Source organism: Anolis carolinensis, chromosome 1 (assembly GCF_035594765.1).
Source record: "Anolis carolinensis isolate JA03-04 chromosome 1, rAnoCar3.1.pri, whole genome shotgun sequence".
Lineage (NCBI taxonomy): Eukaryota > Metazoa > Chordata > Lepidosauria > Squamata > Dactyloidae > Anolis > Anolis carolinensis.
In genome coordinates, this window is record NC_085841.1 from 216,902,711 (window position 1) to 216,923,145 (window position 20,435).

Here is a 20,435-nt window from a genome sequence, read left to right on the forward strand (position 1 = left end):
CCGTTACCTTCCCACCAGAGCAGTACCTATTGATCTATTCACATTTGCATGTTTTTGAACTGCTAGGTTGCCATATATAGTTTCTTTTAAACTATAGGAAAGGAGATTCCACCTGAACATCAGGAAGAACTTCCTAACTGTGAGAACTGTTCGGCAGTGGAACTCTCTGCCTCGGAGTGTGGTGGAGGCTCCTTCTTTGGAGGCTTTTAAGCAGAAGCTGGATGGCCATCTGTTGGGGGTGCTTTGAATGTGATTTCCTGCCTCTTGGCTGTGGGTTGAACTGGATGACCCATGAGGTCTCTTCCAACTCTATGATTCTACAGTAGAGTCTCACTTATCCAAGCCTCGCTTATCCAAGCCTCTGGATTATCCAAGCCTTTTTTGTAGTCAATGTTTTCAATATATTGTGATATTTTCGTGCTAAATTCGTAAATACAGTAATTACAACATAACAGTAATTACTGTGTATTGAACTACTTTTTCTGTCAAATTTGTTGTATAACATGATGTTTTGGTGCTTAATTTGTAAAATCATAACCTAATTTGATGTTTAATAGGTTTTTCCTTAATCCCTCCTTATTATCCAAGATATTCACTTCTCCAAGCTTCTGCCAGCCAGTTTAGGTTGGATAAGTGAGACTCTACTGTATATGTTGTGCTCCACCCTGAGTCCCCTTCTGGGTGAGAAGGGCGGAATATAATAATAATAATAATAATAATAATAATAATAATAATAATAATAATAATAAATCAGCATTTGCAAGGCTTGCTTAACTGGTTGATTTTCCTTGTTATGAAGTACAGCCAAAGCAACTTCTGTAGAGTCCATTGTAAACACTCAACAACAGATTTGTGTAAATGTCTAAAACAGCCACATTCAGAAAACTCTTACTATTGCCAAGGTATTCCAGACCCTAACAGAGAGTTAAGGGGACTCTATTTGGGGTTGGAACCCACAGTTTAAGAAGCAAGGATCTAGGTTAGGCCCACAATTTATCTCACTGAACACCTTGTTTCCATCAACAGTCAGCTAGGTACCACTGAGGAGCATGAAAGTAGGTCTTGAAGGAGAGTAGATGGAGTGTGGAAAATGTCCACCAAGCAGAACAGAGCCTGGAGCTACTCCACACTCCTGTCCATACTCTCCACCAACGGAGTAGTGTTAAGATGAGATGACTGCAGCTGTGGGATTTGGAAGGTAAGGGCGCACTGTTCTCTTTATCCTGGTTCACAGAGCTTTAATGTACTGTACTTTGTCCTGCATGACAATCTGTTCAGGATTAAAGTTACAGCACCCCCATCCCATATGCAACTTTGCAGCCCCAAGAGAATCTCCGCACAAATTGTTTCCTGACTGAATGGTGGCCTGTCTTGCTGAACTGTATCAACTAAGTGAGCAATCCTCTTGAGCAATCGCTATGTCTATTTTAGCATGCATGTATGTTTCTCTTATAAATAAGAGACACAGTAAGAATGTATGTCACAAAGGAAACTATATCTGAACCTGCAGAAAAGTCTCCCGTCTGAACCTGAAGTACTCATATCAACTCAATTCAGGTCAGCTTTGCTACAAGTCAACTCAGCTGATTCATATTGCAGCCACTTTGCTAGTATGTTGCCAAATGCTGGGGACAAAATATGATCAAAAGTGAGGGTGTTTCATTGTACTATCATTGATGGTTTACCATATAAAGTTGATCAGAGTTGGAGGGAGGAGGGATTTCTTTCTCTATAGCATAACCAAAACTCACTCATTTTCTTTGCCTGGCTCAAGATCAGCTGTATACCTCAAGTGCATGAACAAGCATACGGCATACAATATTTGAACAGAGCATCCAGGAAACCCTCTATACATGGAAGAAATATAATGCCTCTTGGGTCACTATCTGCTCATGCATTACAAGGGATTAGTGTATACTCACCTTGAACAGGGCAGGAAGGGGAAGACTCAGGTGAATTTATTTAATAATTGATAGTGGAAATGCACTCTAATGAAATTTCCATCATCCAGAAACATGAACTCTACTTTATATTTATCACCTTGTATTTATCTTCTAAATATACAACTTGGCAGGTTTGCCGAATTCCCTCCTTATCTCCACAGGCGGGACCAATTGGCTTGTTCTGCGATGACAGGAAGCTGAAGGAGAAGTCTTGAACAAATCATTCAAAGACATTGATAACATTCAGTGGGTTCTTTATCTTCTTTAGAACAGACAACTTTTCTGTTTAGGCAGGTTTTTTGTATGAATGATGATTAATCTTATGCCATTACATTTGTGCTGGTATTTTCATTTGCTATTTATTTATTTATCCTGTCAGAAGCAAACCGAGGGTACAAGTTGTAATGTATTTGAAAACATAAACAAAGTTTTAAAACTTGGCATTATACTAAATGTCCTTTGACCAGTAGCTGGCTACTTGGGGTGCCTCTGGTGTTGCTGTAAGAAGGTCCTCCATTGTGCATGTGGCAGGGCTCAGGCTGCATTGTAGTAGGTGGTCTGTGGTTTGCTCTTCTCCAAACTCGCATATCGTGGACTCCATTTTGTAACCCCATTTCTTAAGATTGGGTCTTCATCTCGTGATGCCAGAGCACTATCTGTTCAGCACCTTCTAAGCCACCCAGTCTTCTGTATGCCCAGGAAGGAGTCTCTCATCCAACGTCAGCCACTGATTGATGTTCCAGTTTTTAGCCTGCCACTTCTGGACTCTTGCTTGCTGAGGTATTCCTGTGAGTATCTCTGTAGATCTTAGGAAACTATTTTTTGATTTAAGGCATTGGCCAGAGATGTCACTGCCTTGGTCCTTTCATTATTGGCTGCTACTTCCCGGTGGATGTCAGATTGTGCAATTTCAACTAAACAATACAATTTCTCCAGTGATATGGGAAAATGCAACATGTCTTACTATGGGCCACATCCACTGTTTTAACATGGTGAGTTGTATTCCACACTGGGCATGCATCTTCAGTAGCAAAGCGCAAGGGCAGATGTCTTCACTGTATCTGGTTGTGATCCCCAGGTTGTGCCAGTCAGCTTTTGTATGATGTTATTTCTAGCGTCCACTTTTTGCTTGATAGTCAAGCAGTGCTTCTTGTAAGTTAGAGCATGGTCCAGGGTAACTCACAAGTATTTTGGTGTGTTGCAATGCTCCAGTGGAGTTCCTTGCCAGGTAATCCTCAGACCTCGAGATGCTTGTCTGTTTTTAACGTGAAAAGCACACGCCTGCATTTTAGATGGATTAGGGATCTGCTGGTTTTCCCTGTAATAGGCAGTAAGAGCACCTAAAGCTTCAGAGAGCTTCTGTTCAACTCTTTCAAAGCTCCCTGCTTGGGCGGTGATGGCATGATCATCATTTACTGATTCTTGTAAAAAAAAATTTAATGGTGAGATGACTTGAGTGGTTTGGTCTATCATAGTATGTTATGGACTTGTCTCACCTTGAAAAAGTGGGATGACCTGCTCAACTCCCACTAATGGTGGTTTTACACATACGATAATGCAGTTTGAGGCCAGTTTGAGACCAGGTTGTCCACAAAATATGCAACCCCTACAGCACTCATCAAGCCAGAAAGCGTGTTTTAAAATTCACTAAAAAGTCCAGAGCAGGTCAGATAATGCACTGCAGAATAATTCCCATGCAGAGCTCAAAACCAGGGTGCTCTCAAACAGAGTGTAAAGATACAGTTGTCCTATTACTAACTAATATACAGAATAAAACAGAATATAATGTTTGATGTAATGCTGTAAACAGTTTGTATTTGTGTATTACTCATGCGTCTGTAAGGATTATAATTTGTCTGTTACCATTGTTTTATTCTGTATATTAGTTAGTAATAGGACAACTGTATCTTTACACGTATTATAGATTTCTGTGTACTTTAGTGCTCTCAAACAGAGCTCATATGTGCATCAGCCTGCATTTTCCAGAGACTGTCTAGCTGTGGATACTGTGGTTCCTTGGTTTGGTTCCAATTCACAATCAGTAGATATTGTGACCACTGTCCCAGCCTAAAACCGATTCCTGAAGAGTTTGTGTGGCACTCCACAGCAAAACTGGTTTGTTTTAATCCACTTCCAAACTGGATTATATGATGGATGTACACTGCCAAACAGTGCGGTTTGAACTGCATTGAACTGCATTATAGGGGTCTACATTATAAACAGCTGCTCTTCATATATTTGGCAGTGCAGATCCAGCTATAGTATTTGTGTTTAATCACCCTAAGGCCCCGCCTACACTGAAAATTTAATGCAATTTGAAACTAGTATTGAAGAAGGTGGTCACTCTGCAGATGATTACATAGGAAATCCTTAAACCAGATTGAGGCCCAGATGGGGATTACACAAATCATAGAACATTGATGCACATTAGGGACTTTCTTTCACACACTTTTGTGTGAGTTTGAAGTTTGGCCATCACAGTATAAAACTATCTTTAGATTGGATTGAATGGTCAGTGTAGGCTACATCTAGTCCAAGTGAAATTTATTTATTTACTCCATTTGTACCCCGTCTTTCTCACCTCGGAGAGGATTCAAGGTGGCTTACAGATACACATATCGGGCATACATATATAAGTAGTCTGCTCCAGAGCTGCCCCATATACAGCAGAGGAGTTCAAAACTACAAGTATAGAAGCATCCCAGATTCCCTTTGCTGTTCTCATAGCAGGCCGGACCAATAGTGCATTGGCACTTATGGCCTGCCCTCCTGGGAACCATTATTGGCACTGTTGTCTCACCAAACAGAAACAACTCTCCAGTGGAGCCTTGCTAGTGACCTCAATTCTGGTGAAGTCACAACAGATGCCCAAACATGTAATTGCCAGAAGCAACATCATCAGCAAGGCTCTGCCAGAACACTGCTTCTGGCTAATGAAACTGTGGTGGAGCTGTTTGACACGTGGATATTGCCCCAGATCCAGCCTGATCTAGCTATCCAAATGTCAAAAGCACTGGTCCTCACTTCAGAGTTTCCTAGATTCTCTGGAGTAGCAGGAGCAACCTGCAATTCCTCTTGTGCTGAATTAACAGCTGGAAGCAGTGCTTCTGTTACAGAACCAGCTATGCATCATATGGACTGTTCTTAGTGGATTCAAGATGACTGTGCTTTATTTTTCTGGTGTAGATGTGAGCATAGACCACAAATCTCTGGGGATTCACAAGCCACTGGTGATTTGAAATCAAGAAGCATAGCATAATAAAAAAAAATACAAGGCAGGTTTGACATATACACACACACATGTAAAGTGCTATAAATCAAAAGGTTTTAGTACAGTGTTCCTTCACTTATCGCTGGGGTTAGGTTTCAGGACCACCCGCAATAAGTGAAAGACCATGAAGTAGGGACACTATATTTATTTTTTTAGTAGTTATACACTATTTTAAGTCTTTACCAACCAATCATGTGTTGATAAATCACCTCCTTCTCCTCCCATAGCCGCTTGGGCTCCTTTTCTCTCTATTCGGCTTCTCCTTCCTCCCTTCCTTAGGCTTTAAATTGTAATTTTTTATGATTTATAATAGTCCTTTAGAGTTTATTGAAAAACCGTGAAACAGCGAATCCATGAAAAGTGAACCGCAAAGTAGTGAGGGAACACTGTATACAAAAGTTAAGAAAAGGAGAATTGAAAATGTTCCCTTATATGAAGACCTTATAAACAGTTGTTTATAATGGTGACATCCATATTTATTCGGTCCTTCATCTGCCCATTCACATGCAATATATGGGAACATGCCCAATCAGTATACTTTATAATTAGACAAGTGGAAGTTCCCAACATCTTACTCCCTGTGAGACATGACACTTTTCTCCCAACCGCTGAGCTGGGGAAGGGTGTGTGTGTGTGCAAGGATGGCTTGCATGGGTCTATAGAGGTAATTCCCAATTGCACATACATGTTATATGAATGGGACAGATGTGTAAATTATGAATGTGGCATACAACATGACATCTTATTTGGTCACTCAGCCTCAGTAAATCAAGGGAGAAAAACATTCCAGCTTTCTGACAGATTGGCTACCTCATCAGATGGGCTGCTGGAATTGCCACACTTTGGGGCAAATTCAGCCATGCCTGTCGGGGGCTGTGGGGAGCCCATCGCCCCATGTCCCACATTGCCCAACTCACCTATCACCACGTCTCATGGGGAGAAGCGTTGGCAGCCCAGCTTCCTCCCCATTGATTTCAGTTGAACACAGGAAGCCTTCAATGTTGCAGGTGTGGCGGCATGTGCCAGTTTGCCTTCCTTTTACCACAGAGCCTCACTGGGAGTAGCTGTGCATCATAGAAGAGGAACCAGCACATGTCGCCAATTTTATTCCCATCTGATGAAGTCCACATGCCAGTAAGGTAATTCTCAAGATCCTGCAAGGTAGATTCCAACAATACATGGAGTGAGAGTTCCCAGGTGTACAAGCTGGATTTAGAAAAGGCAGAGGAACGGGAGACCAAATTGCCAATATCCGCTAGATAATGGAAGAATGTAGAGAGTTTCAGAAAACATCTTTCTGTTTTATTGACTATTCTAAAGCCTTTGACTGTGTGGATCATAATAAATTGTGGCAAGTTCTTGGTGGTATGGGGATACCAAGCCATCTTGTCTGCCTCCTGAGAAATCTCTTTAATGACCAAGTAGCAACAGTCAGAATAGACTACGAAACACAGAACAGACTGGTTCAAGATTGGGAAAGGAGTACAGCAGGGCTGTATACTTTCACCCTACCTATTCAACTTGCATGCAGAACACATCATGCAATGTGTGGAGCTGGATGAATCGAAGGCTGGAGTTAAAATTGCTGGAAGAAACATTAACAACTTTAGATATGCAGGTGATACCACTTTGATGGCTGAAAATGAGGAGGAACAGAGGAGCCTTATAACCAAGGTGAAAGAAGAAAGTGCCAAAGCTGGGTTGTAGATAAACAAAAAAACAAGATGGCAACCAGACTGATTGATAACTGACAAATAGAGGGAGAAGACATGGAGACAGTGAAAGACTTTGTATTTCTAGGCATGAAGATTACTGCAGACGCAGACTGCAGCCAGGAAATCAGAAGATGTTTACTTCTTGGGAGGAGAGCAATGACCAATTTCGAGAAAATAGTGAAGAGCAGAAACATCACACTGGCAATGAAGGTCCACATAGTTAAAGCAATGATATTCCCCGTAGTAAGCTATGGATGAGAGAGCTGGACCATAAGGAAGGCTGAGCAAAGAAGAGAGACGCTTTTGAACTGTGGTGTTGGAGGAAAATCCTGAGAGTGCCTTGGACCACAAGAAGATCCAACCAGTCCATCCTCCAGGAAATAATGCCCAACTACTCACTGGAGGGAAGGATATTAAAGGCAAAGATGAAGTATTTTGGCCACATCATGAGGAGACAGGAAAGCTTGGAAAAGATCACGATGCTGGGGAAAATGGAAGGAAAAAGGAAGAGGGGTTGACCAAGGGCAAGATAGATGGATGGTATCCTTGAAGTGACAAACTTGACCTTGAAGGAGATGGGGGCGGTGACGGCCGACAGGGAGCTCTGGAGTGGGCTGATCCATGAGGTCACGAAGAGTCAGAAGCGACTGAACGAATAAACAACTGATAAAGTCATAATACAGATAGAGTGAGAACTTGAGTTGCTATTGTTAATTCTTTAGGTTAAAAGACAAGTCATAAGGAGATGGAAGAATCTAGACGACAACCCTGAAGCATATTTTCTGAAAGAGACAGAATGTGGTGGAAACCCACTTGAGTTAAAACATCAACTTCTCTATTACTCATATGTAGTCAAGGCATTTTGCTAGTAGAAACAAACACTCAAATGGCATTTCCCATGGCAGTGAAAATACAATAATGAAACACTAACTTTCTGCTCTTCAGTAGTTCATTTTACTCTGTTTGGTAGCTGTGTCTGCCCTGCTAGTATTTGGCAGAACTGCCCATTCTTTTTAATAGAGGGAAAAACTCAACTCTTCAAGAGCTGAGGTGTAAGGTTATTCATTTTTCTAATGAGTTCCTTTGGAATCTGTTTACTTTCTGAAGTAACACATTGCACCTCTGATATAGCTGTGGCTACAATGCACTACTTTTCAGTAGTCTGCCAATAACTGAAAGTGTGTGCAAAGATAATAATAATAATCACCTTAAAGTCATTGGTTCAGCCTTCTTGAGAAGCAGAGTAAATTACAAGCAGATGATGAGCAACAGCACAAAAATCATGCAGAGTAACAGAGGAATAAAGCAATCTAAGTCTTCTTCATAAAAACATAGGAAATAGTTTTGCTGTTTTGAGAAATAATGTTTCTTTTCCTTTATTATTGTTAATTTTGTTTTGAATTATGTCAACTGCCTTGGGAACAGAGAAAGAAGGTGGTGGAGAGATACTTAAAATTAATGAATAAACTAAGTCTTTAGCTGTGAATCTGACTGTTTTGATAGTTTGCAAGAGCTTGCCTAGTAGATTTCAATCAAATGTGATATGCTGGAAGCCTTTCCCAATAGAAACCGTCAAAGACTACAGTGATCTCGCTCTCTGGGCTGTCATGTTCATTTATGGTTTGTGGTGGGCATAAAACAAGATCACAAACATCTATGGGACTGAGTGATTATCTCCATAATAGGGACTGAAATAGTTGTACAGTGTGCGCAAGGCAAAACTATAGTGACAAAGAAAACAAGGAGGTAGAATGTAAACATGGCCAAGTTTGATTTCATGTAGATTAGAAAAGGTAACCGGAGAGTGAGCAGATGTTGGATAGGAAAGAGAGCAGCCATCAACATCTTCTTGGCTTTGTTGTTGACAAGAGCTTGGCTCCCGCTACCAGAAATGTTCTGTAAGTCAATAAAATGCCATCACTAAGAAGTGACAGTTAATTGACTCGACACAGCAGAGGAAGAATCAAATTGTCATTAAAGACGTGTAACGTGTGTTTCTTGAACAGAGGGATGGGGAAAACATTACCTCCCAGTGGTATGGGACAGCAACTCCCAATGTCCCTAGCTGACTTGCCCAGTAACAAGAGATGATGGGAGGTGCAGTCCATAAGAATCCTTCCCTACCACTCCTTTGGGAGGAAGAATAAAAAGAAACACTCTCACTCCTCCCCCACCCAAAAGATTTTAATGGGAAAGTTTACATTTGCCTCCTCCCCCCCCACTTTAGCTTAATGAAAAGTAAACCCTAAACACAAAAACGAGCAAAAAAAACCCCATAAAATAATTTCTAAAATTCATGCATTATGTTTCATTATTATTACAGGAGCATGCAGCATTATGTAGTGGTTTAAGTGTTGCATGACGATACTGGAGACCAGGGTTTGAATCTCTGGAAACCAATGGGTTGCCTTTGAACTCGTCATACTCTCTCAGCAATGGCAAAACTCCTATGGACAAATCTTGCCAAGAAAATGCTGTGATAACTTCGCCTTAGGATCACTGTATGTCAGAAATGACTTGAATGCACACAATAATGTCATATATATATATATATATATATATATATATATATAGAGAGAGAGAGAGAGAGAGAGAGAGAGAGAGAGAGAGAGAGAGAGGTAACAGCAGGGCCGTAGACAGAAAAAAATTTCAGGGGGGTGGTGAACCTCCCCCCCCCCCCCCCCCCCCCCGGCTACAGACCTGTCAATATCTGCTTGAGATAGTGCCTGGAGGGACTCTTAATTTTTTGCGTCTCATAGACTTAGCATGGGGATTTGGTTAACCACTTAAAATTCATGAGTAAACCAGGGTTTTTTTTAACCTGAAAAATTTCGGGGGTGGGGGGGTTGAACCCCTACACCACCACACACACACACACACACACACACCCGGCTACAGGCCTGGGTAACAGTAAAGGTTTCCCCTGACGTTAAGTCCAGTCGTATCCAACTCTGGGGGTTGGTGCTCATCTCCATTTCTAAGTCAAAGAGCCAGCGTTGTCCATAGACACCTGGCGACATGTGGCCAGCATGACTGCATGGAGCTGTGTTACCTTCCTGCCAGAGTGGTACCTATTGATCTACTCACATTTGCATGTTTTCAAACTGCTAGCTTGGCAGAAGCTGGGGCTAACAGTGGGCGCTCGTTCTGCTCCCCGAATTCGAATCTGAGACCTTTTGGTCCACAAGTTCATCAGCATAGCGCTTTAACACACTGTGCCACCAGGGCCCTGCTATATATATTCATACAAATGTGAGTAGATCAATAAGTACTGATCTGACAGGAAAATAATGGCGCTCCATGCAGTCATGCCGGCCACATGACCTTGGAGGTGTCTACAGACAATGCCGGCTCTTCAGCTTAGAAATGGAAATGAGCTCCACCCCCCAGAATCAGACACAGCTAGACTTAATGTTAGGGAAAAACCTTTACCTCTAAGTCTAAAGTTTAGGGCAGGGATAGATAAATGATCTTAAGAGGGCTGCATTCGGCCCATTTGCCTTAGTTTGGAAACCCCTGCTCTAGTCACCAGATCTCATCCAAACTTAGAAGCTAAGCAAGGCCAACCCTAGTTAGTTGTTGGATGACAGACACCAAATAATTCCAGATTCCGTGTAGACTATATCAGAGGAAAGAACTAGTAAAACTGTCTATGAGCTTTTCTTGCCTAGGAGAACCCTATGATCTAATTTCCCTGGAGAGGGAGTTCCATAGTTAAGGAGCCACCACAGAGAAGACACTGTCTATTGTCCCCACCAGTCGTGCCTGCGAAGGGGTTGGGTTTGAGAGCAGGGCCTTCCTTGATTATCTTAATCTTTAAAATGGTTCATAGAGGGAGATACGTTTGGGCAGGTAAGCTGGGCCAGAACTGTTTCATCATTAAAGGCTGGCATCAAAAATGAATGAATGAATAAATGGGAGGGAGAAGAAGTGGGCATGCGGGAAGAATGTGTTCACTCACCAAGTTTCAGCAAATGGTAGCTCTTCTGCCATGGACTTCCATTTCTTGTCTCCCCAGTAATGTTTTCCCTTCTCTTCCTGCTGTTGCTACAGCACTCTATCCTTCTGTCTTCCTCTATTTTCTTTCCATTTCATATTTGAAATGTCTCCTTCCCTCTTTCTTTGTATATGCTGAGGGGTGGATGTCCAGACCAACCCACCCCACACACAAAAACATATGCACCCACACCATTTTTAATTCTGAGACCAGACAAATGCATAGTTTCTGTTGAAGCATGTAGTTGTGTCAGCATCTTCTGCTTTCTCTACTTACTGATAAAGGCAGAAAGGTATTTTTGGTAGTAAAGACAATGATCCAGGAACAGGCTGTTCAGAAAAGGAGGTGCTTCTTCATGGCTAAAAGGTAAAGATAAAGGTTTCCCCTGACATTAAATCCAGTCATGTCCGACTCTGGGGGTTGGTGCTCATCTCCATTTCTAAGCCGAAGAGCCGGTGTTGTCCATAGACACCTCCAAGGTCATGTGGCCAGCATGACTGCATGGAGCTCCGTTACCTTCCTGCCGGAGCGGTACTTGTTGATCTACTCACATTTGCATGTTTTCTAACTGCTAGGTTGGCAGGAACTGGAGCTAACAGGGGGCGCTCACTCCGCTCCCCAGATTTGAACCTGGGACCTTTCGGTCTGCAAGTTCAGCAGCTCAGCTCTTTAACAAACTGAGCCACCAGAGGTTCTTCATGGCTATCTAGGTGCAAAGTTTAAAACAGAGTATTTGTTATGCAATATGCACTACATATTATTTGCTGTTTATTGGTTCTGATCCTTCTTCAGTCTCAATAGTTCATTCATCTGAGAAGAGAATGAACACTACCCAACATGACATATAGAAAGACTTCAAATCCTAAAGAGTAAATCATGGAAATGGAGAAGTGCAGAGATAAATCTTCAACTGAACATAGTCCTCTTCCTATCCAGTTCCTCCTTCACGGCCATCACACCCCACTCCCCATAGATTATTGGCCTGTGCTTATGCCCGAGAAACCAAATCAAGGTTACTTTCAGGAAATCAATAGGGCTTACTTTTGAGAGAACATGTCTGGAATTAGGTGATAAGACCATTCACATTTAATTGAATGTGGTAAGTCAAAAGCACTTAGAGCATTGAATGAAAGGCATGGCAGCTGAGCAAGACTGCAATCTATTGTCGAAGGCTTTCATGGCCGGGATCACAGGGTTGTTGTATGTCTTTCGGGCTGTGTGGCCATGTTCCAGAAGTATTCTCTCCTGACGTTTCGCCCACATTTATGGCAGGCATCCATAGATAGACTGCAATCCTATACACTTGCACTCAACTCACTGGCAAATGCATAGGATTCTTTTTTCACTGTTTTAAAGGTGGGGTGCTGATCATGTCACTTCCACACATTGATATTGCAGCACTCCCAGATTCCCTGTCCAACATAGCCAATGGTGAAGACTGCTGAAAATTATTATCCAACAATGTCTGGAGGGTATCATCATTCCCATCCCGGCTTTCAAAGGTCAGGGTTTATTCCACCCAACATTTATTTTTCCATTTTAATTCAATGGGGCCTAAAAGGGCTTTGCTGTGTCTGATTATGCCCTAAGGGTTTCAGAGTCAAATCAAAGCTGAAGTTAAAATGTGTTTTGTTTGTTGGTTTTTCTCTTGCTTTTAAAAGAGAGGTGTCATGGAATTGTTTTGCTCTTTGCGACCTTGATGTGCACCTGCTTGAGGATTAAAGTACTTTGGACCCAGACCCCGTCTAGTCATCCTGCATACGCACAAGAAAAATAGCCCCTGTTGATATATGACTCAGCTTCTAGTGAGCAACACTAGCATCTCAGATAGATTCCTGAAAATGACCTGATGAAGGCAGGACTGAAATAAAATGCTGAATCTCTCCAATTGTTTCTGCTGAGATTGTGACCTGGTTACATAAACCATATCAACAATGATGTTTTCCCTGAAGGGGACCAACTCATCTCAAAGGATCAGTAGGTTTTATTTCATTCTCTGTTATCTCAGTGGATTATAGAGGCATATCTGTATATTTGTACACACATACACATATGTATTTATACAACAACACGTTTTATTGATTAGCCCATCGGCCGTAACAAAGCATTTAACACATAGACATACAACATACAACCAGAAGTTAAAATAAACAGTTATTCAGGAATAACTTGAATAACAACAATGTATGTATTTATAGGTGTCTATAAATACTTCGGTGGCAAAGTGTGTTAAAGCACTGAGCTGCTGAACTTGCAGACCAAAAGGTCCCAGGTTCAAATCCCGGAGCGGAGTGAGCACCCGCTGTCAGCTCCAGCTTCTGCCAACCTAGCAGTTCGAAATAATGCCAATGTGAGTAGATCAATAGGTACCGCTCCAGCGGGGAGGTAACAGTGGTCCATGCAGTCATGCCGGCCACATGACCTTGGAGGTGTCTACGGACAACGCCGGCTCTTCGGATTAGAAATGGAAATGAGCACCAATCCCCAGAGTCAGACATGACTGGACTTAACGTCAGGGGAAACCTTTACCTTTACCTATTTAAATATACAGTAGAGTCTCACTTATCCAACACTCACTTATCCAACGTTCTGGATTATCCAACGCATTTTTGTAGTCAATGTTTTCAATACATCGTGATATTTTGGTGCTAAATTTGTAAATATAGTAATTACTACATAGCATTACTGCGTACTGAACTACTTTTTCTGTCAAATTTGTTGTACAACATGATGTTTGGGTACTTAATTTGTAAAATCATAACCTATTTTGATGTTTAATAGGCTTTTTCTTAATCTCTCCTTATTATCCAACATATTTGCTTATCCAACGTTCTGCCGGCCCGTTTACGTTGGATAAGTGAGACTCTACTGTATATGGGTATGCAAGCATAAATATATGGCAGGGCACAGCTATTAAGGAACGGTCCATGATTAAGTATGCATCAAATGTAAACAACTATTTGAAGAGTCAGAAAATAGCAACAAATGCAATACTACCCTGTTTCCCCGAAAATAAGACATCCCCTGAAAATAAGACCTAGTAGAGGTTTTCCTGAATTGCTAGATATAAGGCCTCTCCCAAAAGTAAGTCCTAGCAAAGTTTTTGTTTGGAAACATGCCTGCCAAATAGAACACCAGAGCATGCAGGATAGGAAAATGTACATACCATAGATTATTGTACATGGAAATAATGGTAGTAATAAGAAATTCCTGATAGGATTCACAGTTTGTCTGGTCATGCTGGTTTGTGATGACAACTACTGTAAGTATATAATAAATGTTCATTTTTTTGTTCAACAATAAATGTGAATTCTTCTTCATGGAAAAATAAAACACCCCCTAGCGCATCTTTGGGAACAAAAATTAATATAAGACACTGTTTTACTTTCGGGGAAACATGGTATCAAACACGCTATGGACTTGAGGAGTCTTAACATTTTACAAACTGAGGATTCACATAAATAGAGTGTCCTTTCCAGAGAAGTGAGAATTCCAAAGTCTGAGCATGATAAGCAAAAGGACTCCATCCTATGTAATCACTCATGGTCTTCCAACCATAATTGATATTGGACCGGGTTCTCACTGCCAAGATGTCAGCAAAAGGAGTCCTACAAGACAGTATATATGTGTTCACAATTACCTACTCTTGCTTAGTGTAAACTTGACAGATGAATGTGTGAAATGACCCTACTGAAATGCATAATGTTTGAAGCAATGTGTTGATGAGATACGAAGTGCTGTCTACACATGCAAGTCCTTGCTGACACCGTAGACATGAAGTGATGAACAAACATATGCAAATTGGCTCCAAATATGTAATCAGGAGTAGAAGAACCAAGATCCACATGTGAACTCTGCCCTTCACATGCCCTTTCTGGTATCATTTCAAGAGCTACACGTCGCTTCTTCCCTTCCATGCTCAGAAATGAAATGTATGATCACCTTTTCAAGCTGAGTCACACGAGAATTCTGTTACAAACCCAACTTCGTTTTATAAAGCTGCAAGAATGATTAACCAACCATTAAGTGCTTTTTAATTCTAAGCTACCATGGAACCCAGGGTGAAGCTGTTATATGATTCTTCTCAAGAGTCAGCTGCAACTTGGCATTGAAGCTGCTTGAAAGCATTTGAGAACCTTTGTAAATTATTCACTGGAAGAAGGACCTGCCAAAGAATGCTGAAGCCAGCCGTGCCATTAAGGCAAATCCCAGCAGCCTTCAACTCATCAGCCGAATCCCTAGAGTTATATATTTTTAATGGCAGTGTAAAATTCCTTTATCTAAAGGGTCAGGGCATCAAAGCACAGGGCCAGAAAACTTATTTACAACTAACATCCTTTGTGTAATGAAAGATGTTTCTCTCATTGAATAAAAATAAAAGATCCATCATCTGGTGGACTTTATATTAGCACAAGTAAACAGATGTCTTCCTTTCAAAAAGGAGAACCCATATATTTCTTACAGTAAGCTTGGGCAAGTCACACACTTTTAACCTCAGAAAACTTAATGACAGGTTCACCTTAGGGTCACCATAAGTTGAAAACAACTTGACAGCACACAACAACACAAATGTAAAGAGATGGGAATTATTAACTAGCTGATAGGCAATACAAAATGAATATGCCATCTTGCAGTGTGCAGTGTCCATATTCAGAAAAAGTTGTGAAGTTCAAAACAAGGGAAGGAATGAGGAGGCGAATGATAATCTCTTATCATCCTTGTGTACAGATGACAATGAGTGCACTATTCATGTCCATTACATCTAAGGAGCTTACAAGGCTGAAAAGAACACCACAAAGAGAAAAGATCAACCAAAGAGAAAAGGTGCAGGCACTATGAATTCTTTGCCATCATCTTCAGAGGCAAAATCACTCATAGTTGATTCAATAGGTTGAGTCCAGGTCAATTAATTTTTCTAAAGAGATGGTACTTTTCTCATAGCATTTCCTGTATATTTTGAATGATGGAGGCCATACAGGAGAAATAAGAACCATTTCCCCAAATAATTGTATTTTGGAAGGCATAGTAACATGCCGGCAACAACAAAAAAAGGCAGAAAAATACAGCAAGAACACTATAGTGATGAATTCACTGGTTAACAAGGACTTGTTAAGTACCGTATATACTCGAGTATAAGCTGACCTGAATATAAGCCAAGGCACCTAATTTTACCACAAAAACTTATTGACTCGAGTATAAGATGAGGGTGGGAAATGCAGCAGCTAAGGGTCAATTTCAAAAATAAAATAGATATTAATAAAATTGCACTATTTGAGGCATCCGTAGGTTAAATGTTTTTGAATCTATATATATAAAAGAGTGATGGCATCAGGGCAGTGGACAAAACAACAAAACTACAGGCCCCCCAACCTCGAAATTTGACAACACAACCCATCATCCACGCCTCAAGGTTGATACAACAAAAAGAAAAGAAAAATAAAGTCCTAATTAGAGGGAGAGCAATAATTGTTTTTATCCAATTGCTGCCAGTTTAGAGGGCTAATCTCTGCCCACTTCGTTGCCTAGCAACCAAGGGACAGCCAGGTTTCAGTTAGGGGACAGGCAAATTTAGGCCTCATTTAGGCTTCTTCCACAGATTATCTAATTTGCACTGGATTATATGGCAGTGTAGACTCAAGGTCCTTCCACACAGCTATATAACCCATTTATAATCTTATATTATCTGCTTTGCACTGGATTATCTTGACTCCACACTGCCATATAATCCACTTCAGTGTGCATTTTATACAACTGTGAAGAAGGGGCCTCATATAATCCAGTTCTAAGCAGATAATATAAGATGATCAATATACAGTAGACTCTCACTTATCCAACATAAACAGGCCGGCAGGATAAGTAAATATATTGGATAATAAGAAGGGATTCAAGAAAAGCTGATTAAACATCAAATTAGGTAATCGTTATACAAATTAAGCACCAAAACATCATATTATACAACAAATTTGACAGAAAAGGTAGTTCCACGCGCAGTAATGCTATGTAGTAATTACAGTAGTCTCACTTATCCAACACTCGCTTATCTAACATTCTGGATTATCCAACGCATTTTTGTAGTCAATGTTTTCAATATATCGTGATATTTTGGTGCTAAATTCATAAATACAGTAATTACTACATAGCATTACTGCGTATTGAACTACTTTTTCTGCCAAATTTGTTGTCTAACATGATGTTTTGGTGTTTCATTTGTAAAATCATAACCTAATTTGATATTTAATAGGCTTTTCCTTAACGCCTCCTTATTATCCAACATATTCGGTTACCCAACATTTTGCCAGCCCACTTATGTTGGATAAGTGAGACTCTACTGTACTGTATTTACAAATTTACCAGTAAAATATCACAATGAATTTGAAACACTGACTACAAAAACATTGATTATGAAAAGGCAGACTGTGTTGGATAATCCAGAACATTGTATAAGCGAATGTTGGATAAGTGAGATTCTACTTTGATATGAAATAATTTCTAGGATAGAATAATGCAGAACAATATAATCTCTAAAAACCAGGACAGTAATAAAGAAATAAAGAAATAAAGAAAGTAAATAAAGCAAGGAAATTGGAAATTCCACAAAGGAAACAATCAGGGCCAGCTAACACCTCCCAAGAAAGGATTCTTCCAGAAAGGAAGCTGAGAAGGCAGTGAAGCACTATGTATTACCAAAGTCATTATTATTACTATCATTACTATCCTTATTATTATTATTATTATTATTATTATTATTATTATTATTATTGTGTTGCGGTCAACCGTGAAAATGAATACAATCTGGCTCCAAGTATTCAAAAACACTAAAATCAGAATATATAAAAATTAATGTGGTATAATAAAACAGAACAATACAATCTCTAAAATCAGAACACTAAATAAAGAACAACACTCTGAAAATAGGGGAATTCCACACAGAAAACAATCAGGGCCAGCTAACACCTCCCAACAAAGGATTCCCATCATCAAAGTCTGGCCAATCCTCTGTTTTCTCAGGGCCACAGACAGTAGAAGCATATAAAATATCGCAAACAACATCATTCTGAAAACAAGGTAATTCCAGACAGGAAACAATCAGGGCCAGCTAACACCTCCCAACAAACAAATCACTCAGGGAGGAAACAGCTAGGCTTTAAATCTGCAAGGCCATTACATCCTAATCATTTTTCCTAATTGCAGCATTCATACTTGCCTCCAACAGACAAAAAAAACCCAAAACAATCAGAAATATTGTATATTCACAACCTTTAGGAAATAATGTCCCCTGATGGCACAGCATGTTAAAGCGCTGAGCTGCTGAACTTCTGGACCGAAAGGCCGCAGGTTTGAATTGGGGGAACTGACAGAGCCCCCACTGTTAGCCCCAGCTTCTGCCAACCCAGAAGTTCAAAAACATGTAAATGTGAGTGCATCAATAGGTACTGCTCCGGTGGGAAGGTAACGCCGCTCCATGCAGTCATCCCACATGACCTTGGAGGAGTCTACGGACAATGCCGGCTCTTCGGCTTAGAAATGGAGATGAGCACCAACCCTCAGAGTCAGACACGACTGGACTTAATGTCCGAGGAAAACCTTTACCCTTGACCTTAACTACCACCAATTCCTCAATACTTTATTTCCCAGACCACCAGACTTCGCCACAGCAACGCGTGGCCGGGCACAGCTAGTTTTTATATAAAACTGTAATTTAAGAAAATAATAAGACTTTAATAAGATAAGACTGTCCAATGCTGAATATCTATATACTCAAATATAAACTAACCTGAATAGAAGCTGGCTAGGACCCTCACTCAAGTATAAGCCGAGGGGAGCTTTTTCAGCCCTAAAAAAGGGCTGAAATACTAGGCTTATACTCGAGTATATACAGTACTTAATACTTGCTAATATGTCATGGATATCTTTGGGGGACAGCCAACATTATCCCCTGTCAAACCATTAAAAATGGGATATGTGATTGTGTAGCATGTAGAAAATATGGCCACAAGATGGGTTGGGGCTTGGATAGATTAGATTAGAAGTGTCAAACTTGTGGCCCTACAGCTGCTTTGGCATCCAACTCCCAGAAGCTCTAGCCAGTTGTTCAATGGTCAGGAATTGTGGGAACTGAAGTACGAAATACCTGGAGGGCCACAAGGTTGACAACACTGGATTAGTTGACAGATAGATGGATAGAATAGACAAATGGACATACAGACAAACAAGTGGCTGGATGGCCATCTGTCGGGGGTGCTTTGAATGCGATTTCCTGCTTCTTAGCGGGGGGTTGGACTAGATGGCCCTTGAGGTCTCTTCCAACTCTACTATTCTATGATTCTATGATTCTAAGTAATACTTCTGCTGGATTGGCTGAAATTTGATATGTCTCCTTTCCAGCATGAAGAATGTTAGAGAACCTTGTGTCTCCCATAATCCTTAATATTGACCATATCAGTTGAGAGTGATGGGAGCCTTAAGCTGAAATACTTGGGGCACTATACCAGCACAGGCAATGGCAGCAGAAGAAAAATGGTCCACAGGTGTAGTGGCTGCGAAGGAAGGAGGCATTGGAGAATAGGATGCTCAGAGTGAGTAGATTTTGTCTGTCTTCTTTCATGACTTCTGCATGACCCTGGCAGAAAGTGAAGGCACTAGCATAGTACATCACCCAGGTTCTGATCATAGCTCAACACTCATTGGAAAAGCCAAGATTCCGTGTGAGTTTAAAACTTCATTTTCCTTATTGGGCCAAAGGCACATTTTAGAATAATGCTGTGTAGAGTCAGCATAGTATAGTGGCTTGAGTGCTCGACTCTACAACTCTAAGAAAGTCCATATCCTTGCTTTGCTATGAAAACTACTAGCTGATCTTGGAAAAGCTACCGCCTCTCTGCTTTAGAGGAGGGAAATGGTTCTAGGTACTTTCTGGAGAGTCAACATTGGAAAAAATTATAATAGCAGAAATGGTTTGTATTTTCCCTCATTCATTTTTAAAACTCCTTTTATACAGCATGGCCCTCATGTCCAGTGGAAATACTTTGTGAGACTTCAAGTGGATAATACTCTCTTGCATTTATATGGAATCTACTACCAATTGTCCCATTCATATGGCCCTGTTTATTTATTTATTTATTATTTATTTAATTTGTATACCGTTCTTCTCCCCCAGGGGGACCCAGAAACAAAAATGCCACTTCCAAAAACGGGCTCCTATACAAATGAGCTTCTCTGCCCAAGGTCCGAAAAAAAAGTTTTTTGGGCCTTGGGCAGCAAAGCGCCAGGGCCTATAGCTGAGCGCTCAATGCTTGTAAGCCTGGCTTGCAGGCCCTACAGTCGAGCATCAAGCACTCAGTTCTCATAGGCCCAGCAGACAGGGCCTATGAGCATCAAGCGCTTGGCTGTAACCCTGCCTGCTGGGCCTACAAGCATTGAGTGCTCGGCTGTAGACCTTTCCTACTGGGCCTATGTGCATCAAGCACTTGGCGGGCAGGGTCTACAGTTGAGCTCTCAGCACTCATAGG

The 20,435-nt window shown here is 40.9% G+C and overlaps 1 protein-coding gene and 1 long non-coding RNA gene across 12 annotated transcripts in view; both read left to right on the forward strand.

The window, feature by feature from the left end:
* The window catches only part of LOC134295682 (uncharacterized), a 34,597-nt gene extending 26,182 nt beyond the window's left edge, over window positions 1–8,415 (forward strand). The window contains exon 2 of the long non-coding RNA XR_010002307.1: window positions 67–8,415. This is a non-coding gene — a long non-coding RNA (uncharacterized LOC134295682). The remainder of the gene's footprint in view (window positions 1–66) is intronic.
* Window positions 1–20,435, forward strand: part of kcnh7 (potassium voltage-gated channel subfamily H member 7) — a 471,529-nt gene that overhangs the window by 201,466 nt on the left and 249,628 nt on the right. The window lies entirely within an intron of this gene.